The sequence below is a fragment of the Petaurus breviceps genome, unplaced genomic scaffold (genome assembly GCF_028583685.1).
Source record: "Petaurus breviceps papuanus isolate PSGF00001 unplaced genomic scaffold, PetGlider_PUasm1.0 91133, whole genome shotgun sequence".
NCBI classification, from domain to species: domain Eukaryota; kingdom Metazoa; phylum Chordata; class Mammalia; order Diprotodontia; family Petauridae; genus Petaurus; species Petaurus breviceps.
The window spans coordinates 60,103,238-60,129,874 of NW_027187419.1; the positions used below are offsets into that span (position 1 = coordinate 60,103,238).

At 39.2% G+C, this 26,637-nt stretch overlaps 1 protein-coding gene across 3 annotated transcripts in view; it reads left to right on the forward strand.

Annotated features, from left to right (window-relative positions):
• Positions 1-9,617: 9,617 nt before the first annotated feature.
• Positions 9,618-26,637, forward strand: part of WASF3 (WASP family member 3) — a 187,151-nt gene continuing 170,131 nt past the window's right edge. For all 3 annotated transcript variants that reach the window (XM_069079758.1, XM_069079761.1, XM_069079760.1), the window contains exon 1: positions 9,618-9,747. The gene's annotated coding sequence lies outside the window, so the exon portion shown is untranslated. The remainder of the gene's footprint in view (positions 9,748-26,637) is intronic.

Genomic DNA, 26,637 nt, shown 5'->3' on the forward strand with positions numbered 1-26,637 from the left:
GAACAATTGCTTATTGCCAGTTTCTGTAGTTCTATATTGTGTTAGGTACGGTGGGGATTATAGAGAGATGTTAGTTCCTTGTGCACAGGAAGTCCCCAGCTGATCTAGTAAGATGAGACTAACATGCAGAAGCGTGTCATATAGAATACATATGCAATATAAAATGAGATTTAAGGACTTAATTGTGTGGTACATACTATGAATTGTGGACAAGTTCAGACTGGCCGAATTGATAAAAACCACATTACAGATTTAGAACTGGAAGGGACTCTAGGAATCATCTTGGTCCAGAATCATCTTGGTTCTCATTTTGCAGATTAATTAACTGAAGCCCAGAAAGATAAACGACTTGCCCCAGTTCACACAGTAGGAAAAAGTAGAGATTTGAATCCATATCCTCTGACTCCCAACCATTTTGTTTCTCTCTCCCAAGTCAACACAAGTATTTATTTAAGTAAGCACTTGCATGCTAGGCACTGTGCTGAGCACTGGGGAATACATGGGAAAGCTAAAACAGTCCTTCCCTTTCTGGTTACGGGATTGGATTTCTAGGTTTCTAAAATAAGAGCAGGGCAGCTACGTAGCAAAGTGGATAGAATGCCGGGTTTGAAGTCAGGAAGATGAGTCTTCCTGACTTCTAATCTGACCCCAGACACTTACTAATGTGTTACCCTGGGCAAGACACTTAACCCTGTTTGAGATGTATGGGATATTCAGAATGACTAGCATCTCCCGTGTGAGGGCTGCTGAGTCCTTTTCAGGGCTGCTTTCCATTTTTGGTGTCTACCTGCTTCTCAATTCTCATCTACAGCTCCAAGAAACTCAAGCATGCATAATGGCCACACCCTGGTAAAAACCTTTTTAGCAGATAGGCTAAACCAGGCTGAGGATAACTGACAGCCTCAAATCCGTTGGTGAGTTAGGGGATGTGTACCCCAAGCCTGTGAAGACTTCCTCCAGCAGAATAGGAGCATGTGAACCACGTGTTCTAATGGGTCATGAAGGCAATGGAGGCAGTTTTAGAGCTTGGTTAAGACACCAAAGATGCCAAGGTCATCCACCGCAACCCCCAAATCACCAGTTATCTTGACTTTATCTTGCCACGGAACTCCAATGACTCTGGAATAGAGAGTGAGGCTGAAGACTTTGTGCAGCTCTGTGTCACTTAAATCCAATTTATGCGTGAGTCAAAAGGTATCACCCATACCATTATTAGTGATGTCATTTTGATCCTCTTCTAGTACAAAGGACAACAACAATAACCGTTTACCTCACTTTCCTCATCTGGAAAATGAGCTGGAGAATGAAATGGCAAACTCCTCCAGCATCTTTGCCAGGAAAACCCCAATAGGATCACAAAGAGTCAGACGATCAAAATAACTAAAAACAAGATAAAAGCAAATTTCCCCAGAAAGGCAGAGAGGGGATGTGATTAGCAACGTAGAAGTTAAACTTCTCCTTTTGGAAATAAACTTTGGGTATCCTCTACCTATATATGCCTAAATTCTCCTAAATCAATGACCTATATATAGAAACAGAAGTTATTCCCCAGTGTGAGTGAAGTCAGGACGAAAGGAAAGTCATTTTATTCTGAAAACAGTTTCAACCTTGAAAATAGCAGAAATCATTCTGCCATCAGCAGTCTAGAGACTAGGACATTATAAATCATTCACTAACATTTTAGGGTCACTTATCAATTCTCAGAATGGCTTATGTTGACAAATATGGAAAATGAGTATTTGGCATTATAAAGTAATACCACTTTTCCAAACTATATAGTGTTACGTATTATACACTGAGAGCTACATAGCATGTTCTCTCCCACCCCTTCTGGACATTTTGTGGTGTGTGTGTGTGTGTGTGTGTGTAAATGGTGCTGTACAAAATTATATTGTTTTACCCACTTTTTTTACTTTTGCATTGGCACATCTATTTTTCCAGTTGTGGCTTTGAAAATGTCAGGTGGGCTAATATTTGTGAAATGCTTATTGACAACATGAAGTAAAAACCAGTTACAAAATGGAGTTGGTTTGGTGTTGGAATCAAGAGAACCAATTGGATTTTATCTTCATCTTTTGCTACCACATTTATTATCCTCCATCTTTTTTTCTACAAATATTCATGGGAAAATAGATGGTAGAAGTCATCTGTTGTTTTGTGAAATGCAGGTGGATAAAATTAATCAGCATCTCCCAATAATGCAAAAGAAAATACCTTGAATCTCACTTGTCCTCCTCCTAACTCAACTGAAATTCACTCTTCCCCCCTCCTAACTTGGAAAATCCATTATCTTTCCTTCAATGAGAAATCAGATTGCCTAATCTTGTATTCTGGTTTATATTCCACTAATTGTTTTCTTTTAATGCATAAAAATGTCTCCTCCTGTATTTGGGGTCCAGTACCAAGCTGAGGAGGCCTGCTCCTGATTTGTTATGCAATTGGCATGCATTGCTTAATAAATTGATATGCTTGGAAGTTTGAGCTTTGTTTCCTCAGTTATTTCAGATTTTACCTGTCACACTATGAAAACTACCCTTCCCCAGTTAGTTTTCACTGTTTTTTTTTTTGAAATTTGTACACTGTTTCCCAAAGTAGAAGGTTAGACAATTCCTCTCTACTTTTTGCTGAAAGTGAATATGTATTATGTATTCCATACAACTGGTTGATTCTACTCTCTCAATATTTTTCACATTATCCATTCATTTAAAAAATATAAGCATGACAGACAAAAACATTTCATCATATAAACAATGGCAAAATAGGACTGTAGATAAAACTATGAACTCCTATAATATGCCATTTTAAAAGTCTGTATTACATTTTACATAACAGTAACAAAACTGCCCTTTCTGATTGAGTCCTCTTTTGAAACTTTTTTGTGCATTTTAAAAAATGTTTCATTGAATTTCTTTCTTTCTTTCTCTTTCCTTCCTTCTTTCCCTTCCTTCCTTCCCTTTTTTTTTTTTTAAAGCAATTGGGGCTAAGTAACTTGCCCAAGGTTACATGGCCAGTTATTTTGTGTGGGTGTTAAGTATCTGAGGCTGGAACCGATCCTGGGTTCCCCCGACTCCAGGCTGGCACTCTTACTCACTGTGCCACCTAGACGCCCCATCTTTCTTTCTTTCATCAATATCATTACCTACCTATACCACTTCATTTTTTACTTTCCCCAAAATAGAATTTCTCTTTTGTAACAAATAAGTTTGGTCTAGCAAAACATATCCAAACGTTGGCCATTTGTGACGATGTATGTCTCCTCTTACACCTCTATTCCATCATTTCTTATCATGACAGGTGGTAAGTAGGCTCTATCAGTTTTCTTGGGTCATGATTAGTCAATGCATTGATGAAGGTTTTTTAATCTTTCAAAGTTGTTTTCCTTCACCTACCCAGCAAAACTGAATAAAATCCTTCAGGAGAAAAATGGATATTCAATGAGATAGAAAACTTTTGAGCTTTTAATAGTTTTCTGGTCTTGATGAAAAGATAATACTCTTGTGTATTACGATAGTTAGAGGAGTATATGTAGACAGAAGGCACAGGTGTGAATGTGAAGAGATACAACTAAAAACTAGAATTAAGGTGCGAGAGGGAGAGAGGAGGAAGGCGTATATTATCCCACATAGAAGAGGCAACAAAGAGCTTTCACAGTCGAGGGGAAGAGTGGAGAGGCGAGGGAGAGTGAGTATACCTTACTCTCATCAGAATTGGCTCAAAGAGGGAATAGCATAGACACACAATGGAAATCTATCTCAACCTACAGGAAAGTAGGAGGGAAAGAGGATAAGAAAAGGGGGTGTGATAGGAAGGGAGGGAAGAATGGGGGAGGGGTAGTCAGAAGAAAACACTTTTGGGGAGGGACAGGGTGAAAGGAGAGAGAGAATAGAATAAATGAGGGGATAGGATGAAAGGTAGCAATAATAACTGTAAAAAAGCTATTTGAAACAAGTTTTTCTGATAAAGGTCCCATTTCTCAAATACAGAGAGAACTGAGTCAAATTTATAAAAATAAGAGCCATTTCCTAATTGATAAATGCTCAGAAGATATGATCAGTTTTCAGATGAAGTAATCAAAACTATAGTGAGATTAAAAAAAATACTCTAACTCACTATTGATTGGAGCAATGCAAATTAAAACAATTCTGAGGTACTACCCCATGCCTATTAGATTGGCTAATAGGAGAGAAAAAATAAATGACAATGTTGGAGGGGATGTGGGAGAAATGAAACATTAGTGCACTATAGTTGGAGTTGTGACTTGATTCAATCATTCTGTAGAGCAATTTGGAACTACGCCCAAAGGGCTATAAAATCATACAAAACCTTTGACCAAGCAATACCACTTCTACATCTGTATTCCAAAAGAGATAAAAAACAAAAAGGAAAAGGACCTATATCTACAAAAATATTTATAATAGCTCTTTTCTTGGGGCAAAGAATTAGAAACAGAGGGAAACCCACTAATTTGGGAATGACTGAACAAGTTGTGATATGTGATTATGCTAGAATACTATTGTACTATAAGAAATGATAAGCAGGATACTCTCAGAAAAACCTGGAAACACTTGTATGGATTGATACAAAGTGAAATGTACTATGTACAAGTAACAGCAATATTGTTAGATGATGAGCTGTGAACTATTTGACTATTCTCAGCAATGCAATGATACCCAGGACAACTTTGAAGGACTTAAGAGAAAAAAATGCTATCCATCCCCAGAGAAAGAACTTATGGTGTCTGAATACAGACTGAATCATACCTTTTTCACTTTCTTTATTTTGAGTTTTTTCCTCTGATTTTTTTTTTTACAATATAGCTATTATGGATATATTTTGCATGACTGTATATATATAAACCTATGTTGAATTTCTTGCCTTCTTGGTAAAGGGGTTGGGGAGGGAGAAGGGGGAGAGAATTTGGAACTCATAGTGTTAGGAATGAATGTTGAAGATTGTCTTCACGTATAGCTGGGAAAAAATAAAATGCTAAACATAAAAAATATTTTCTTTACATTAATAATAATAGCCAGCATTTACATAGTGCTTTAAGGTTTACAAAATGAAATACAAATATTATCTGATACTCTAAACAACCTTAGGGAGTAGTTGCTATTTTTATGTGCATTTTACAAATGAGGAAACTGAGCCAACAGAGGTTAGGCAACTTTTCCAGAGTCACACAGCTAGTAAGCGTCTAAAGCAGTATTTAAACTCAGGTCTTTCTGACTCCAAGCCCAGAAGTCTATCCACTGTCCCACCTAGCCACCTTATATTGTATTCACTGTATAAACTGCTGTTTTGATTCCATTCAAATTATTCTTTGCATTTCCTACAGGCCTTGCGAGGTTTCTCGAAATTGCTACCTCTTTCATTGTTTATGGAACAATGTTATTCCATTATATTTATGTCATAATTTATTCAGCCATTCCCCAATTAATGTGTACTCCTTAGTTTCTAGTTCTTTGTTCTCACAAAAGTGTTATAGATTTTTTTTTGTACATTTAGGTCTTTGCTACTACAACAATGCTATACAGGTCCCCTCCTTTCCTCAATCTTTTTTTGGGGAAGGAGATTATATACTGGTCTATGATATTCTAGAGTCAAAGGGTACACACAGTTTAATGAGGTTTTGCATATAATTTTAACATTGCTTTAAGAATGGTTTGACTACTTTATAGCTCCTTCCAACAGTGTGCTTCCACAGCCTCTCCAACAATTATGATTTCCTTTTTTGGTTATCTTTGTCAGTCTTATATCTATGAGGTAGAACTGCAGAGTCATTTTAATGTTCATTTCTCTGCAAATCAAAGCAAATCTGAGGTTTAGTTCATCTCACACCCATCAAACTGTCAAAGATGACAGAAGATGGAGTGTTGGAAGGATTATAAAAAGACAGGTACACTAATTCATTGTTTGTTGGTGGAGTTGTGAGCTAATATATTTGTTTGGGAAAGCAATTTGAAATCATACAGATAAAGTGGTTAAAATGTTCATGCCATGATCCAGAGATCCCATTGCTAAATATTTGCCCAAAGGAGGTTGTTGAAAAGAAAGAAAGGCTCCATATAAACCAGAATACTTATTATCACCACTTTTGCGGTAGCAAAGAATAGGAAACAAAGTAGATGCTCATCAGTTAGGGAATGGTTAAATAAATTATGGCAACAGAATATAATAGAATATTACTCTGCTGTAAGAAACAATGTAAACATACGACGAGTACAGAGAAGCATGGAAAGACTTATGTGAACTGATTCAAAGTGATATAAGACAAAAAATACACGACTACAACAATGTAAATGAAAAAAAAAACAGCCACTACAAAACAATAAAAAATGAACATTGCAAAACTTCAAAGACCAATCATGACCCTGACAAAGAGTTATGAGAATATACCTTTTGCCTTCCTTTTCAGGGGAGCTCTGTGAGTGTGGACCATTGCATATATTTTCAAGTTTTTCTAATGTAAAAAAACAAAATAAAGTGCATGGGTGATGAAGTATGAACATTTTATATTTCTCTTATTGTTAGTGGTTTGGGTTATTTTTTTTCCTAATAATTGTTGATAGCTTTTGTTGGTTCTTTTAAGAACTGTCTAGACCCTTTTACGCTTTATCCACTGGGGAATGGCTATTGCCCTTATATATTTGTATCAATTCTCTCCCCTTCCTTTCCATTCCCACTGCTACCATACTACCTCTGTTACCAATCACCAGGAATATCCCATTTCCCTTATTCTTAAAAATACTGTAAATGAATTATATGAAGAAAGTGACAAAAATGTCTGTATCTTTTGACCCACTGCTAGGTATATGCCTCAAGGAGATTAATTATAAAAAGAAAAGTCCCATACACAACAAAATATTTACATTGGCACTTTTTGTCACAGCAAAGAGCAGAAACAAAGAAGGCCATCAATTGGGGAATGGCTAAACAGGTTATGATACATAAATGTAATGAAAGAGTACTGTGGTGTAAGAAATAATCAAGGTGATAAAAACATACACATGGGAAACCATATAGGAACTGATACAAAATGAATGAGGTATGCCGAACCTGGAAAACAGTATACTCAATGAGAATAACTATAAATGGAAAGAATAACAACAAAAACCCCATCAAAATGGAATACTGCAGAATTATATTGACCAAACGTGTACCCAGGAAGATATATGAAAAGTTCTCTCTCTCTCACTTCTTTAAAGAGATGGGGAATTATGAGTATGAAATACTATATAAAATGTCAAACTTTTTCTATGCCTTATTTAGTTTTGCTGAACTTTGAGTTTTCTCCCTTTCTTGTTTTATTCTTTGTTAAAAGAGATGGTTTTTTAGAGAAGTAGAGAGAATCATGCTGGGAAAGAAAGGTATTTCAAAATAAAAGATATCAACATATTAAAAATACTTATAAGTATCTGTAATTTTATTGAGGCAGGGGGCTCTTTTTTAGGTGTGAAACTCCTTTAATCTATGTAGATAACAACCCATCTTGTGATATAGTGGAGAATTAGGTACTAAGCTGCTTGAGAGTCACTTCCTGATTCCAGTCCCAGGAATCTAGTCACAATGCCCTGGTGCCTCACAAAACTACTATGGGATTAAATATGTCTAATATGTATCCTGTGTACTCAACTTTCTTCATAATGAATGCCATTGTTACAGACTTGTCTTTAAAGAACAACAAACTTACACCAAATAGAAGGAATCTATATAATCCTAATGATAGCAATTGAAGAAAAAATTTCATTAAAAAAAAGAAAAGAAAAATAAAAATTTGAGCTAAAGCTTTGCATTGAATGAATTAAAAATTACCTATCAGTCTTGTAATGAACTCATGGGCTAGGCAAAAAAATTGACCATGTGTCTGGAAGGGGTTGTTTTCTAATAATTCAATTAACTTTTATGGGTCTCTATTCCACAAAACTGGATCAAGGGACTTGTAATATGACAGGGTTAGCCTAGGGTAAAGATAGAGAGGTAAGGTAAAGAGGGTTAACAACACTATTCTACTGGTAATGTCTTCTTCATTAGAGTTGAGATATAGGCAGATGTGTATGACACCTGGGTGGCCTTCAAACACATCAAAGTTAATATGTCTAAAATAAAACTTATTTTCTCCTCTTTTGTGTCCCTTCCTCCCCCAAACAAAACAAAACAAACAAAACCTCAAGCTCAAACTCCTGGCATGTTCCCAAGTTGTTCACTAATGCCTTGAATGGATTTTTGGATTTCCTCTCTTGGCCACCACATGATTCTTTTCTTTCAAGATTCAACTTTCTTTTATGCCACTCTGATATCTGCTAAATACTTTATCATAGTTTAATTTGTATTGTAAATTGCTTGAAGTTTGGGTCTCTATTATTTTTCTTCTTTGGACACTGAGTGCCTAATACTGTGCCTTTCATTAAACAAATGATATTTGAATTTGAACAAGTAATGGCAGAGTGTTCCATTCAATGAAGCTGTAATTCATTTTACAGAGGGAAAAAATCCTGATCAGATTTAACAAAACATTGAATGTAGTGCAGGTTCCTGATACTGAGCTGCCTTGATAATTTAACTCTTTCAATCTATATTATCTCTAAGTATATGACTGAGGAATCAGGTTTGTGCTAGTTTTCGGTAATCATTTACTGTTATCAGTGACTATTTGCAAAAGGGCTTAAAGTATTGCAAAAGCACTTAAAGTTCAATATCTTGGGACATTTTACTCAGAATAATTTTTTCCCCCAGAAGTTCTCTGATAGGACAAGCAGTAACTCAGTTATTTGCTTTGCATAATCAAAACCCAGAAGAAAAATGATGAAGAAATAGAGTGTAAATGGGCAGGTTTGGATTTTACATTAAGAATATCCTTAGGGGTTTTTATGGCCTTTTTCAGTTGTTTGTTGAAACTGGCCTTATCAAGCATTCCCTGTGTCTGATTGTAATAGAACTTGGGTTGGATAACCTAAGAGGCTTGTTACACTTAATATGATAATGGGTGGCCTGACCATATCTGAACCACTGAATCTGAGGTGGAAGCAGATAAGTGATAATTTAAAAAAGGAAATAAATAGCATTGGTTGAAGCTGAAAAGATTTTTGTAGGAAGAATTTAAAATTATTTGAGAGGTAACATAAACCAAAAGGATACTCAGAACCCTAAATCTGCAACTCAGGGATGCTTTCACCCTAAAACTACAGGTAGGTGTAAATTCCTAGGAACCACCCCACCCCATAAATGGAAGTGATTAGGTAGACATTCAAATGACTGCAGTAGGTACATATTTACCAACACATGAGCTCTCTCTCTTTTTTACCCTTTGGCAGTGTTCAGGACCAAACTGACCCTCACCTTCTCTCTTGTCAGGAGCTGCTACAGTTTTAGCTATACCCACAAATAGGGGTGGAGAGAGGTCTGTGACCTACACCCCCTCAGTAGCTCCCTCCGTATTTCTTTCACATCGGCGATTGGCCAACACCATCGCCAATCAGAGTGGGGCAGGCCAGCGAGTGGGCTTTGGTTGGCAGAGGGGGCGTCTCTGTCCCCTTCACCCCCCACTTTCCCCGCCTCCTCCTCCTGGGCCAGAGCCCCCTCCTCACGGGGAGGGCCAGGAGGGGGCGTGGCTGTGGCTGTGGCCAGGCCGGTGGCGGCGTTGGTGGCTGGCGCGGCTGCTGCTGTGTGCGGTGTGGATGCGGCGGGCTCCCGGCGGCCGCGGGCTTGGCGGCTGCGACCAAAGGGGATGAAGAAGCCGTGGTGGAGCCGGTGAGTGCGGGTTGGAGTCCTTGGTCATTCTTGCCTCCCCTTCCCTTCCTTCCCGAGCTTTGCCGCTCCTTCGGGATGGGGATGGGGGGCAGGAGCGGGAGCTGGAGCTGGGCCCTCGGACCCTGGCGCCTTCTTCCTCTTCCTCCTCGCGGCCGACTTAGGTCGCTGCGGTCGGCCATGCTCGGGGGCCCGGGCTGGTGGGGTTGCCTAGCTCCGGCCTCGGCGCCGACCGTCTGTCCGCAGCTACCCCCCCCTCCCCCCCAGGGACCTTGGTGCTCCCCGCTGCCCCAAGCTGCTGCGGCTGCATCCTCTGCCCTGTCCTTCCCAGGGCGCCTCCCGATGCCCTGCATGGGCCAGGGCCCCGGGCTGCCCGCTTCTCTGACCGCCTGCCTGGAGGGGAGCCCACACCCCTGCCTGCAGCCCAGCTTCGCTCTCCTCCTCCACTGGTCCTGTCCTCTCGCCGTCCCCTTGCAGCCAGGCTCCTGCTCCCTTCCCCCGGACCCACTCCTCTCTATCCCCTGCTCCAGGCTCCAGATCTCTTTTCGGCCCACTCTTCTCCTCCAGCTTCCCCTCCCCCTCGACCCCTGCCTTCAGGCCCCTGCTCTCTTCCCCTTGTCTCGGATTCCTCCTTACACTGGACCTATTCCCCCCCGCCCCCCCCCCCCCCCCCGGGCCACTTCCCCCTGCTCAGCGTGCAGACTATTGCTCTTTTCCCCTGGACCCACTCCTTTCCATCCTCAGCTCCCAGGCTTCTGCTCTCTTCCTAGACCCATTCCTCCTCTCCAACTTCCCCTTATCCTCCCCTTCCCTTTGACCCTTTGCCCCCAGATTCCTGCTCTGTTCCCCTGGACCCACTCTATTCCTTGTCCCATGTTCCTTCTCTTTACATTGGACCCATTCTTCTCCTCCAACCCCCACCCCTCAGTCCAGGCTCCTGCACTCTTCCCTTGGACCCATTCCTCTACTTTCGCTACATCCTCTGCAGCCAGTCTTACTCTCTTCCACTGGGACCCGCTCCTCTCCATCTAATGCCTCCAGGATCCATCCAGCCCCCTACCACTGGACCTACTTTTCTCCCACTACCTTTCCTGTCCAGGCTCCTCCTGCTCCCTTCCAATGGGACCCGCTCCTCAGTCTACAACTCCTGTCTCTGAAAAGCTGATCCATTCGACCTGGTCCTCCTTCCCATCTTCCCAGAAACTAGGCGCCTGCTATCTTCCACTTGGACCTGTTTTACCCGGTGCTCTTCCCATTCTCTTTTCGCTCCCAGTTTCCCTGCCCTGGGACTTGGCCAGTTCTCGTTCTGCTTTTTCTCCCACCTCCAGAGCAGTTCCAGGGCACCGCCCCCCCCCCCCCCACCCTTTCCTTTCCCTTCTATTCCTACTGTCTGGCTCTCCCCACACCTCCCTCCAGGTGTTTGATCTCCATCCCCCTGCCTGCCCTCCATCTGCTTCCCTCCTCAGTGTCTGCTCAGTAAATTCCTGCCTACTCCTCCATCTCCCTCCTCGTCTACTACGGGGTGCCTCATCGTCCCCCCAGCTCTCCTTGCTCCCCCCTTATCTCCTTGCTCCCTGTCCCTTTCTTGCCCTCTTCGGGTCGCTGCCCTCTGTTCTGGCTCCTCTGCTAGGTTCATGAGCCTGGCCACTTTGCTCCAGCCTACCCTCCTGTGCCCACTGCTAGCTCTAGCCCCCGTGCCCACTTGGCTGTGGTTCCCCCCACCCCCATCCCCCAACCTCTGAGAGAGCCCTGGCCTGGGCCGCCAAGTAACTCTCAGTAACAATGCTCAGTTCTCGGTCACGGTGGGAAGGGAGGCTTTTGGGAAAAGCCTGCAAGCCTCGAGTTGAAGGGGTGACGGAGAGCCTGGCTAACCAGGGAGCAGTGTCGCCTTGATTGATAATCCCCAGGAGACTTTCTCTGTGGGGGCTCGGGGTGGGGGTGGGGTGACTCTCCCGCTACCGCATTGAGGATTCAGAGAGTGGAAAAATCTCTTATTCTGCCAGGACTTTCCCTCTTGGTCGCGGGTACTTGCGGGCAATGGCGATTTCTCCGAGGGCTCAGAAGCTTGCGCTAGGGTTAGTTTCGAAGCTGTCAAAAGAACAAAGTTATTCATTATCACCCTGGAGTAGTATATCTGTTTGGGGTTGGATTATATTCTTTTTTGAGGAACCCATTATGTTAGCTGTTGTGGGCTGGATTGTTGTCCTATTTAGGCTTTATGTTAAATTGTTGCCTTATCCTTATTTTTTTAAAGCTAAAAATTAAAGGATCAGTTTATTTGATTTGTATAGAAGCTTGTCAAAAGAAGAGCAAAATATATTTCAAAGGGCAATGATGCTTAACTCTTACAGAATTAATATTTGTTATGAGGTGGAGCATTTGAAATTACTTAAGTCAGAGGTATTGTTATTTTTTTGACTAAAATTTGCTTTTAAAATTTTCTTCTATTGTATGGTTCTCATAACATGCAGCTTTTAGGTATCATAGAGATTAATTATTTTTCAGTGTGCCTCTAAGTTGGTTTGTACTGAATGTTAGTTTCTTGTTTCTGTACACACAAGTTATTCAACTTTGCCTCTCTAGCAGTATAACAATGTAGTAATTCTTGCAAACCAATTCTTTTATCTTCTTGAGAGGTTAGACAAAAGAAAGCTGTCCCTGGCCTTTCCCATAGACCTTTTAGTTTGACTCATTCTATCTCCCCAACTCCCCCCCCCCCATTTTAAAAGCTTTAACATCACTATGGTATTTTCCTCTACTTTTAAGACCTCGTTTAGCTAGTAAGTAGTGATGTTTTTAAAATCGTTGTGTAGCATTTATATTCTTAAAGCTTTATGTTTATGTCTGCTGAAATAAGAGTAATTTTGTTGGAAATTTATTTCCAACTTAGGGTACTTATGTTCTGGGTTATTTCATATTGACTTAAAATATTGTTGACATTTGCTGGTGGAAAAGAAGCTTGTTCTAGAGATATAAAAAGAAGCCCTCATAGAGTTTGCCATTAACAATTTTGAAAGTTGTAGCATTCTTCCACTTATTTTCTTGAAGTGAATATTTATCATTAAATGATTTGCCATAAACTGCAGATATTTTTTAAATACCAAAAAAAGTTTATAAAGCACTGCTTTGAAAGATGATCATGTCGACATCAAAATCTATTGTCAGTGACATTTTTATATTTACATGTTTAGTGTTCTTGAAGCATTTAAATGAACGTCTGTGGCAAATGAGCCTTAATAGAAGTTATAGGGACATCTTAGTTAAAATAATTTCATAATGAGTCCAAAAAGAAATTGAGACAAAGTGGTATGCTAATTATGGTGGTCCTTTTTTTTCAGATTTGCCCCAGTTTCCAGGTCTAAGAGAGTTTTATTTTTGTTTGAAGTACACTCACAAAATAGGGCAATAATTCAAAAGCTTGTTTCTTATAATCATTGTCCTTCATTTTCATAGATAATTGCCATGTAGGTGAGGCTCAGAAATATCCATATTATCTTGTTAGAACATCCCTTTTTAAAACCATCTTGTTCACTTCAAAGATTCTGCTGCTTTCCCCACGGTTGTTGTCTTCTACCAAGGCCTGTCTTCTTTTGTCGAGACCCAATCTCCAAGAGATTCTATTTTTCTTCTCTCCTGGACTACACTTAATTCAATTCTGAGTCTCTTCTCTACCAGGTCTTGTTTTCCTCCTGGAATTGCTCCTCTTCCCAAGGTTCTGTTCATATCCCTCAAAACTAACTCTCCTTCAGAGTTTGACCTTTGTCCCAGAACCTATTCTTTCCCAGGGTAGGCTCCCCCTGGGAGAATGGTAATTTTATTCCCAGTGTGTTCTTCTCTCTTAGGTCCAGTTCTCTTCCCCCTAGTGTGTTGTTTTTTCTTAATGCTTGGCTCTGCCGTCTCATGACCTAGTCCTTTTCTCAGAAGTTGGTCTCAGGAGCCTGTTCTCTGTGAAGAAAAAAAAATGTCTTGGGAGAAGAGCAGTTTCCCTTTATTCATAGCCAGGTCTGATCTTGGCATCTTTTTTTCTTTTTCAGAGCTTGTACTTTTATTCTTTTATAACCTATTTTTCTCTTTGGGGACTCTTCTCCCTATCTTGGATTTGGATTCCTTCCTCATGTTTCAGCCCTTTTTTTCTTAGTGTCTTTTATTTCTTCTTTGCATTTTTAAAAGGATCTGGAACTTAGACTTCTTTCCCAGGATCTTCACACTCTGTCTTCCTCAGAAACTCTTGTACTACTCTTCAAACCCTGTTCATGTCTTTCAGAACCTCCACTCTCCTCATCTGGGCTCCTGTGGCAATTACTGTCTCAAAGATGCATCTGGCAATTAATCATTCCCTGTCTTCTGCAGTCTTGCTTTTGTCTTGAACAGATCTTTAAATCTTATTGTTATTTTCATGTATAAGTCCCAAAATCCTAATTAGATTGTGAATTATTTTGGGGAAGGGATCTTGTGTTATATTTACCCTATCATTTATGTGCTGTGAATGTAGTTGACACTTAAATATGTTTAATTTTGTCAGTCAATAAACATTTTTTTAGCATGTGCTGAGAACTGTGCTAAGTACTGGGGATACAAAGAAAGGCTTTAGACAGTCTCTGCCCTCAAGGAGTTTACAGTCAAATGGGAGAGATAGCATGCAAATGACTGTGTGCAAACAAACTCAATGCCATTTAAATTGGAGATAAGCAACCTGGGATCTGGAAAAGTTTCTTGAGGAAGGTGGGATACTCTCTGACCCCAAGTACAGTTCCCATATTGTCCTTTGAAGTAGCATTATCCCTATTTTACAGATAGAAAACTGAGTTTCATTTAAGTTAAATAGCCTAGTTTTCTCAATCTTAAATCCTTTGTTCTTCTGCAGCTGTCTCTCTGTCTCTTTCTCTGCCTCTGTCTCTCTCTGTCTGTCTGACTCTCTCTCTCTCTCTCTCTCTCTGCTTTTCTGTCTTTTTGTCCCATATCCCCCCAGCAATTCCACCTCTCCAAGGGAATTGTCTTTCACCTTGCACATATTTACAGACCAGTGTTTACACTGTGCAGCCATAATTGGCCATCAAGTGCCTGTCAGACTCACCATTCCCTCCAAAGCTTTTACCAGAGTCATGGCACCATGTAGTGGAAAAACCACTCAAACTAAAGTCAGATGACTTGGATTAATGTCCTGGTCGAGGTAATTAGGCTATTTCTTGAGCATTAGCTTTGCCACTTTTCTTCCAGGGTGATTTTTTTTTTTTTAGGAGAAAAGTACTTCAGCCACTCTCTGGTGCCATGAATTTGAGTTCTTAAGAAAATTTGCCCCATTCTTGAAGGTTTCAGGAATTTTACTGATTCTGTTTTTTCCTGACTGTTGCATTAAAAAAAATTATACTTCACTGTGTGTTAAAAGTATTGCTTCCAGGTAGTTTTTCCTTGCATTTGTTCTTTTTCAGTTCATCTTAGAGCAGCCCTTTACAATTGGAACAGAGCCCAACAGAATTGTGTTACAAGGAATAAGCTTCTGTGCTGATTGACTGACTGGCTGGAGTGGAGAAACTATCTTGCCATACATATCACAAATGTGGCTTAGCTTCAGTTGATGGCAGTGAAACTTTGTTCTAGGTGCCCAATAGATGCTCAATAAGTACTTGTTCACTGACTAATTTGCCTTGTACCCTTCTATGATGTTGGATACTACCACCACTCTAATTTAGTCTGGTGGATGCTGTAGCACATATTTTTAAACCTCTCAAAGTATGCATTTGCTTTGTTTTTCTTCTTTATCAATTAGTGCTGCAGAAAAGAATGCCCTACCAAGGTAGCAGACTTCAGAGCTGTACTGGAGCTGTAAATTGTGGCAATGCTTTTTTCTTTCCATATACATTGGATTTAATATTCATTCAGAGGCTCATTGTACCAGATTTGTTTTCTGCAAGGCACTGAATTTCTCATGGCAGGCACTTGATGTTTCTGAGTTCCAGAGTAGACCACTTGAGCCTTGAATAGGAGGGTTTTTGAAAAGTGTATTAGGCATTTAACAAGTGTTTTGAGTAACTGCAAGGTGCTGACCAATGTCCTAATATGATACCTACTATTGGATAGGATCCTGCATTCTTGATGATCTAACAGCATAGTGCAACTTTTTACACTTTCACTGGATTAAGGATCCTTTGAGTTAGCCAGCTAGTCAATAAGTATTTGTTAACTACTTACTGTGTGCCAGGCACTGTGCTGAGTGTTGAGGACACAAAGAAAGGCAACTGCAAGCTCCCTACTTGCCCTCCCTGGCCACCCCACGTCTCTACTTTTAAGGAGTGGACATTCTAATTTCATTGTGTCCAATAGGACAAGGTGATTAATTACTATCTACAGGTGTCTTTGTGTCCAGTGGGACAAGATGGTTAATCTATATACAAAATTTTCAGTACTTGTAAGATTGTGACATTTGTAGCATTTCATGATTTACTCATTTGAATATCTAATGACTACAGATTTCTAGAGATCAAATACTCAGGCAAATATATCTCCAGAGATTTTCATTCATTGTATGTGCAGATTTTGTGTGATCATTTTTAGAGATCTATAAATAACAATTCTTTTTTCATGTTTAATACCTTTACTTCACAACTGTATGTCTTCTACACAAAGGCACTCAAAGCATCAAGATAGCTTTATTCTTTTTTTTTTAAGATAGCTTTATTCTTAAATAATATAGTTAATTTCTTACTAAAGCTTTTCTATAATCAAAGTTTGCTTTCAGCTTTTTATGGACATTATCAGTCAGTCAGGCAATAGACTTTACAATATACCAGGCACCATGCTTAGTGCTGGGATGAAAGACTAAAGACAGTCACTACCCAAGAAGAGCCCACAGTTTAATGGGGAGACAGCAAGGGCTTGGACATACACGATAAATAGAAAATAATTAACAGATGGAAGACATTAGAAGTGAGGGACTGGGAAAGGCTTTCTTTAGAAGGTGGAAGTTTAATTGGGACTCAAAGGAAGATAGGGAACTCAGGAGGTGGAGATGAGGATGGAGAGCATTCCAGGCATGGGGAGCAGCCAGAGAAAATGCCCTGGAGAGGTAATCACTTGCTCTACATAGTAAATTCATTTGACATCATTGCCATTTTAGTATATTAATATTTTATGGTACAGGTATAGCCTTGGATGACAGGGCTTTTGATTCAATTACCTCTTCCACACAGAGGAAGAGATGAGCCTCAAAAGAGCATATACAGAGAAAGAGCATTTTTGCTTATGCTAGTACTGTGAGTCTGAGAGACCTGACTGCTGGTCAGAACCTCTTTCTTTTGTAGAAGTATTATAAACTTTGCATATACCTTATAAGAGATATGCATAAATGCAAATCCTATAATAAGTGATTTTTTTTGTTTGGAATATTTTGGATAATCCATAATATATTGTTTCTTTTAGCATATATTATCAAGACCCAACTTTATTTGATTGGAAAAAAATATCTTCCCTCAAAAAACCAGAAACCCATTACTAAATTCACTGGAGAATTCTAATTACAAATAAGAAATACCTTTGCATCATTTAATCATTCTTTTTAATGACCTTGTGAGGAAGATTGCTTTAAATAATTACCTCTGCTTTCCAAGAGAACACTATAGTATTCAGAGTATAAGTAACTTTTCATTGACAATGAAGTTAGTTGCAGAACCAAGATAAAAATTTATCTTTGAGTTTCTGGACTATGAGCCCATGGAACCACCTGATTTCAGTCCTAAAGAGAGTTTTTTTTTTTTTTCATTTCTATTCCTATGTTTTGTTCCCAGAAAAAAAAATTAAAACATCATACTTTTGTGCCCCTGAGAAATTTTGAGATGACTTTTGGAAAAGCCTTGTAGGGAGTTAAAGGTTTAGAGTAGAATGCCTCTTTCAAGCTATGTATAAATATGCTTGGTCACTTACTCTTGCCAATTCACAGATAAGATTGAGATGTCTGTGACTCATCTTTCTTAGTTTGCTATATTTCTTCTTTTTTTTTGTTAAATTACTGTATTTATTTTTAGTTTTTAGCATTCACTTACTTAAGATTTTGAGTTTTAAATTTTCTCCCACTCCCTCGTCTCCCCACTCCCCAAGATAGCATGCAATCTGATGTAGGCTCTACATATACATTCATATTAAGCAAATTTTCACATTAGTCATGTTGTAAAGAAGAATTATAACTAATAGAAGGAACCATGAGAAAGAAGAAACAAAACAAAACAACAACAAAAAGAGAGAGCAAATAGTATGCTTCCATCTGCATTCAGGCTCCAAGTTTCTTTCTCTGCATGTGGATTGCATTTTCCATCATAAGTCTTTTGGAATTTCTAATGCTAGATTTCTACTGATTTTTGTGGGAAAATATTAACTACTCCATGATCCAGATAAAGTGCCACCTACTCTATGAAATTTTCCCTGACTACCTTCTTTAACTTTTCTCCAATCCCTTCTAGCTCTTCCAGGCCAGGGCTTCTTAAACTTTTTCCACTCTTGACTCCAGCACATCTTAAACCCCACATGAGGTCGAGACTCACAGTTTAAGGAGCACTGTCCAGGCTATGTTATAGAATATTGTCCTGTACTCAATCATATAATGTCAGTCAGACAACAAACATTTAATAAGTGATTTTAGTGTAACAAGTAGGATAGCTAAGTGGTGCAGCACATAGAGTGCTGGGCCTGAAGTCTGGAAGATCATTTTCAAATTTGGCCTCAGACACTTAGCTGTGTGACCCTGGGCAAGTCACTTAACCCTGTTTGTCTTAGCTCATCATCTGTAAAATTAGCTCAAGAAGGAAATAGTAAACCACTCCAATAACTTTGCCTAGAAAACCCCCAATGAAGAGTCAGACATGACTGAAATGACTGAACAACAAATGTGCCAACCACTGCATTCAGTGTTGGGAACACAACTTTTAGTCCCTATTCTAGAGGCAGCTATGTAGCAGGGTGGATAGAGTCCTGGACGTGGAGTCTGGAAGATCTGAATTCAGATTTAGCCTTAGACACTTAGTAGTTGTGTGATCCTGGGCAGACCATTTAACCTCTGTCTCCCTCAGTCTCCTCACTGTAAAATGAAGATAATAACACCTACTTCCCAGGTCTTTTGTGAGGAACAAATGAGATCATTTTTGTACTTAATAAATGCTTATTTCCTTCCTGCCTTCTAGGAGCTCACATTGTAATGGAGGAGACAAACATGAAAATAATTAAAGTATATTAGTATATAAAATACTTACAGAGTAGATAAAAGGTAATATTAGAAACCATCTGCTGAGCAGAACCCAGAGGGTATTTGAGCTGAGTCTTGAAGGAAGTTAGGCAAACTAAGAGGCAGAATTGAGTTTTGGGGACAACAAGTGGAAAGACATAGAGACAGGAGGAACAGCAAAGAGGCTGGAGTAGCTGGATCATAGAGTATATGGAGAGGAATAAAGTGTAAGAAGACATAAATACCAACCAGAAGAAATGATATTTGAATCTAGCAGAAATAAGGAACCACTAGAGTTTGGTGAGTGGGAGATGGGACTTAGTGGGGTGACATAATCAGACCTTCACTGGAAGATCACTTTGTCAACAAAATGGGGCATGGATTGGAGTGGGAGAGACTTGAGACAGGGAGATCAAGTGGAGGCTTTTTTTTTTTTTGCTTTTTGGAGGGCAATTGGGGTTAAGTGATTTGCCCAAAGTCACAAAGCTAGTAAGTGTGTCAAGTGTCTGAGGCCAGATTTGAACTCAGGTCCTCCAGTCTCCAGGGTCAGTGTTCCATTCACTGCACCACCTAGCCCCCCCCCCCCCCCAAAGTGGAGGCTGTTGCAGTAGTATAGATGTGAGGTGATGAGGGGTTTAACCAGTTTAACCATTTTGTCTGTCATTTCATAACAACAACACCTAGCAACTGTATAGCACTTTAAGATTTACAAACACTTGGCATACATGACCTCATTTGATACTCATTGTTATTGTAGTCCCCATTTTACAGGTAAGGAAACATAGACTGAGAGACATGAAGTGACTTGCCCTGAGCCATTAACACTTATGTTAGTTTTTTTTCCCATCTACAGGGTTGACTTTTTCTTTGGTATTGCTCTAAGTGCTTATTGAAATCTGATTGGCTTTGATGACTTCATTAGAAAGTAAGCTTTCTAATGGTGGTGCTTGTGTTTTGTAAAGCATCTGATACAATGCCATTTGTTTATTAATTATTGCAGTGACACTGGACTTATTCTCTCAATCCACATACAGAATAGGAGGTCAGATTCCCCAGAACAAGGACACATCCCCCTTAGGATTCAAGGAGTACCCTTGAAGGGCAGTGGGGTTTTTTCTAATGGCTTCACCTTGAGCCCCCTTTTCAATGTATTTTCCCCCACTGGTAGCCATCAATGATTAGCACCCCAGTTTCCTTTAATTCATTAAACTCGATTAGTTTTACAAAGGATCATTAATTGTGAAGCTCTAAGAAGAACAGAAATACAAATATTTCTCCCAAATGCTCTCCCCTTTATGCTGCCTTGGTTCCTGATGAGAATGGGCTCAAGCTTAAAAGCAATTTATGCATGGCATTCACCCTGCCAAGAATAACTGCAGTTACCTCTTAGTTATCTTTGATCTCTGGAGCTTTGCTCCTTATTCTCTGGCATCTAGCAAATGTCTGCATGGAGTTCAGCTCCCAGACTTCTGGTGGCTTGCTCTAATGATCTTTTGGAGCACATAAGATTGTAGTCTTCTCCAGTATTCCTTTAGCTAAAAGCAAAAGAGAGTGCCAGAAGCAACAGCAGGACCCCGTGCTCTTGGCTTCATGCTGCTCTTGGGTGGGGCCATAAAGGCACATTCACAGGCTTCAAGTATTACTTTCTAGGATGAAAGAGAAAAAAGAAAGCAGGTCTGATTTTTTTTTTTTCCAGATTAGTTCCTTTTGAAAGCATGCCTTGCTCCAGCTCAGAATCTAATCAAAAAGTCCCTCTTTTCTACATGGTCAGCAGATCATAGAATGTCTGCATTTGCCCCAAATCATGAGTACCTTATGTTATCATGTCTTTCTAGAATCAGTCTTCTCCTCTTCGACATAGGCTCTGCATTAGCCAAACACGCCAAGAATGATTACCAGTCATCCATTGTTTTATTTAGTGATCTTGTCAATCATTCTATCTCTCTTGAGCAAGAGTAAATACCAAATTCCAAATCTGGTTCATGTGACTGATATAGACTGTCTAAATTTATAAGCCTTTCCTTCTAGACATGGTCTATTGTTATTCCTAAGTTTATTTTCCTAGAATAATAGGAAGGTAATAAAATAAAGCTGATCTGTGTCAGTGACTTTGTGACCTTGGTTTTGTATTTTTCTATTTCTTCCTCATAAACAGCCTTCTTGAAGCCTTGTGATCTGACTTCTGCCCTTACCTCTTTACTGAAACTGTTGCCTCAAAGATCATTTATCATCTTCTAATATCCAGGTCTAATGGCTTTCCCTCATAGTATTATCCTCCTAGATCTTTCTTTTACTTCTGGCAATGTTGATGTTCCCTCTGCATTCTGTCTATTCCCTTGGCTTCAGAAATACCACACTTTCTTCTACTTCTCTGTAATTTGACAACCTCTTCTTTGCTGGTTCTGTGTCCTCTCCCTGACTTTTCTATATGGGTGTTCATTAAGGATCTATACTTGGTTAACCCTGCCCTCTCCCTTTCCCCCAGGTTCCCTATTTTGGCAGTTTAATTCTTCCTATTTCTACTGATATTCAATTTTATATCTACGTCTCTCACATATACTCCTGCCTTTGTTTTCACTGTCACACCCTAATAGTGGCCCTTATTGCCATTTGCTTATATAAATAAATTGATTCCCTAAAAGCTCTCCCCATTTCATCACTTTCTCCCTACTATCATTGTCTGATCTTAGATGTAGCTTTTCATATCACTTCTGCTCAGAAATCTTCAGTAACTACCCATTGCTTTCCAAGTAAAGTTTAGATGATTTTGCCGGGAGTTTGAGGCTCTTCATGATCTAGTCCCACTCCCTCTTTCCAGCCTTAATTTCTTGTTTGTACCCTTTCTCCAGTCTATGATCTTCTTTTTCACCCTGACACCAGAATTGCTTGCAAACTATTTCCTGGGGTTATAATACCCTCTCTCTCAGGTCATTGAGTTCCTACTCATAAAGTTTAGCTCAGATGCTGCCTTCTCGGATGCTGCATCCTATATGAAGCCTATTCTCATCCCCATTGGTAAAGGACCTTATTCCTTCAAAATCACATAGCATTTCATTTGCAGCTCTCTTAGGCACTTGAAATTCAATGCATTTTGTAGTTATCTGCATTCCTGTACTGTCTTAATTAGATTATAAGTTCCCTGAGGATTAAACTGGGTGTCTCCCTAGTGTCATAACATCAGTTTGAGAACAGAGTAGGTACCTAAAGAAATGTATATTGAATATAATTGATGATTATATAAATGAACTTTGTGATAGAAAGTGCTCTATATAACTATAAAATGTTACATATTATTATTTCTCATAAATGGATGTCTTTCTTGTATCTGAGCTGTAATAGAAAGTTTCTCCTAATGAGAGTTGGAGGGGTGGTGATGGGCTAGCCATTCCTGTAGGGCAGGTGCTACTTAGTTCATTCCCATAGTTCTCTGAGCTTTCTTGGATCCCTACTCTCAGCCCTTTCTGGGTGCTAGGTATTTAGCTTCAAGGGTATTAAATGATATAATTGTTTTTGGATAACTGACTGTTTGCTGTACCAGAAGAGCCTGAAAATGCAGACTGTGAAATTGACTGTCTTGTTAATTCCCTGAAGACATACTGGTAGCTTGATGGAGTGTTAAGAAACCTTGCTCTTCAGTAGTCAAGAGACTAAATTTAAATCTTAACTCTGCTCCTTTTCAAGCCTCAGTTTTCCGTATCTGTAAAATGTGCATACTGCCCCTTGTTCTTCCACATTACAGAGTTTCTTGCGAGGAAGAGTGCCTTGTAAAAGTTAAAACATTACACAAATGTGTTGTTCTTTTGTAATAATAATAATGAGTAAGAAAAATTAGATTGCATTTTTACATTCTTGATCTCTAAATGTTTTCCTTTCCTTTTCAACTATACCTTTCTCTTTTTTATTTTTAAAGATACACTAGAGAAAATGGTAAGGGAAGAATCAAACAAATTATTTCATTTTAAGATAGTAATTATATTTATGGCTCTTTAGAATAGCTGTTATTTAACCATAAAAGTTATTTAGAATGTTACCCAATTTTCATTAAAAAATTTTCCCATTAAGCATTTGCTGGAAGGCTTATCCCAGGAAAATATAGAAAATATTAAATAGTAATCTTAAAACTGAAGTGAAGAACCTTTTCTCATTAGGCTGAAAGCAATTCAGAGAAGTCCCCCATCCTTTCCCCATCCCCATTAGGTTTCATCAAATGGAAGTTATGTTCATTGTAAAAAAAAATCACATTTGATTTTCTCCACATAGAGAGCATATTCATTCCTTCACACATTTCCAAAAAAATTTAAGTACACAAAAGGAAATCTTATTTTAATGATTTACTGGCATTTGCTGCTTTTGTAGTAAACACTTGATGTTTTGCCCCGACACCATTGTGTTCTGCTTCATTTGGTCTTGCAAGTGAGCAGCTGTCATTGAGGAATGTTTTCAGTTAAGTAGTTGGTGAAAATGCCAATTTTCATCCAGGTTTCCACTTCCTAGGGAGATGGGCTTAAAAAGAATGGAGCAGTTTTTTGAGCTTTGTGGAACTAATTGCATTAGAACCACAGCTATGGAGGCAAACAAGAAAGAATCTTTTCCTCATTGGTAAGGTCTTGTCACTACAGTAATAAAATGTACCTCAATTAATATTTGTTTAGAAAGTGTACATAAAGGCCAAAATCAGGGTAACAATAAAGTCAGATAGGGTTAGGCACCATGTTGGTCAGTCATGTTCTAGGGAATAAAATTGAAGATATGGTTATCTTCTCTGGTACTTCTGCTATTTTGAGTTGTTTTGTGCACATGTAGTTGACTCTTGGGGTCAGTTAGGTGACTCAGTGAATAGAGTGCTGGACTTGAAATGAGAAAGACATTTATTTTTATGAGTTCAAATCTTGCACTAGATACTTACTAGCAGTATGACCCTGGACAAGTGAGTTAAACTGTTTGCCTCAGTTTCCTCATCTGTAAAATATGAAGAAGCAAATACTAAATGATTTAAGTATTTTTGTCAAGAAAACCCCAAATGGGTCACAAAGAGTCCAACATGACTGGATGACTGAGCAACAGTTGACTCTTAAAGTACACCATGTTAATTTTTTTTTCAGATTTATAGTTTCATTCATTGTTGTATCCTCAAAAGCTGTCTCAGAAAGGTACAATACAATACAATACAATAAATATTTAGTAAGTGCCTACTATGTACTAGGCACTGGGGATACAAATAAGACAAAACAACAGTATCTGCCCTAAAAGAGCTTACAGTCTGATGGGGAAGACAACACACAAAAGGAAGCTTAAAAAGCTGTACCAGAGCTGCACCACTTTGTTAATATTAATCTAAGCACATGCCTATGGTGGAACATAGCTATCTAGGTATAGTGTGACTAGGGCAGAATAAGGCATGCCCTTGCATTCTGAACATTCTGCTTTTTTGAATATAGCCAAAGATGATGTTAGCTTTTGGGGGGCTACTCTGCCAGACTTCCCCAGCACAAGAGCATTATGTTTCCTTGGAGTTAAAACCAAGCAGAATTGCAGATGGAAAATGGTGAGAAACAATTCTTTTCTTATGCACCTTTTATCTTTCTTATTTCCTTTACACTATGGTATCTTCTATAGTCATAGTCATGTACCCTTCATGGATAAGGAGAAATGCTAACAAAGTTTATAAGAGACTTGGGGGCAGTTGGGTCTAAATCAGCAGCTGAAATGGACTGAGATCTATTTAAAATATAGATGCCTTTAAGGCAAAATACAAAATAGACAGATTGGTAAAATCTGAGTCCATTGGTTGACTGCATGGTGCAGTGGGAAGAATGATTTGGAGCCAGGGGATCTGAGATTGAATACTGGCACTACCACATATTACTTATGTGACCTTGGGTAGACCTCATTTACCTTAGGTTCTTCATCTGACAAGAACATGTTGGACTGGAGAGTTTCCAGTGCTAAATCTGTGTTCCTCTGTACTTAAGCCTGAATAAAGAATCTGCTCTAAAAAATTTCCAAGCAATGATGATCCAGTCTCTGTGTAGAGATTTCCACTAATAGAGAACTCTCTATGGAAGGAGGCTGCTCATTTGCGTTTGGACAGCTCCAGTGATTAGGAAGTTCTTTCTTACATGAAGGCATTCTCTGCTTCTGCCTATTGCTTTCCCCTCTGCCCTCTGTGGCATTCTCTCTTTTTAACAGTAGAACATTCCCTCTTCAGGACAGCCTTTCAGATAGCTTTCCTGTTCTCCCTAAGTCTTCTCTTTTCTTATCCTTAATTTTTTAGTCAGTTCTTCTGTGACTCAAGTCTCCAGTTCCCTCCCTGTCTTCTGCTTGCCATTTCTTTTCTCTCTTCTATGCCTGCTCCATTTTGTTAATATTATTCTTAGAATATGCCTAGGACAGAACATAACTATCTAGATGTATTGTGACTAGGGCAGAGTATAGCATGCCCTCTCATTCTGGACACTATGCTTCTACGAATATAGCCCAAGATGATGTTAGCTTTTGGGGGGCTACTATGTCAACTTGTTGACTCATATTTCACTTATAGTCCATAAAAATGCCCCAGTTTTTCCTTCCTGAACTGTTATTTAGCGATATCTTTGCTCTCATGTTCTTGTGTCATTGATTGTTTTGAACCCAAGTATAATATTTGAAATGTAATAAGGTTAGATCTGGCTCATTGTTAAACACTGTTGGTATCTATTTGAATCTTGATTTTTGTCATCCAAAATGTTAGATATTCCTTTCAACTTTATGTCATCTGTAAATCTGCCCTTTGTGGCATCTATACCTTCATCTAGGACAATGCCAAAATGTACAACATGGGGCCAAAGATAGAAACTTGGGGCTCTTCACTAACTACCTATTTAACATTGAAACATGAATGATTACTCTTTGGGTCTAGTCATTTACCACCTAACTGTACTGTTATTTAACCCATATATGTTACCTGCAAAGGCAGCAAATAATTTGTCAAAGCCTTTGCTAAAAATCTAGGTATACTATCCATATTTCATTCCTTAGCTTTACCAGTCTAGTAATCCTGTTTAAAAAGGCTAGTCTGTCACCATCTGTTCTTGATGAACTATACTCCTAGTGCCTTTTCCTTGCCTATTTAAATATATATTTGTACTAATGATTGTAGCTTCTGAGCTCCAACTAGTGTGTTTTTTCATTTGTACAATCAGTCACAATGATATCATTAACTCTTAATTGTGAAACATTTACTAACCAAGAATGCAGAAAGCAAGAATAATCAGAACATAATTATCTGCTCATAAATCTGGGTCATGTTCTCCCACCAAAGTTGGGGGAAGGGTTGAAAATAGACACAAATTTAGAGAAACCCAGCAGTGAGGCACAGGAATTGGGAAACCCATGTACGTTGGGCTCCTCATGATTCAGGATTGAAGACCTAGAGTCTGTGGTCTCCTTAGAGAATGATTTATATCACATGTCATCTGTTGTTCATGTGAACCTCTCCACTTCTGCTAGAAAGAGTCACTTCTTTGCTACCCTTGGAATATTGAAACTGTGTTAAGCTCGTTTAGGTAAAAGCAGCCTTCTTTAGAACTTCTCAGGATTGATTCCTTAGCTAAGAAGTGAGGCAACTTGACACTTTTTTTTAAAGTTAAAAAACAGTTCCTTTTAGTCCTGAGGCCTTTAAAGCTATACAAGTGCATTCTTTATAG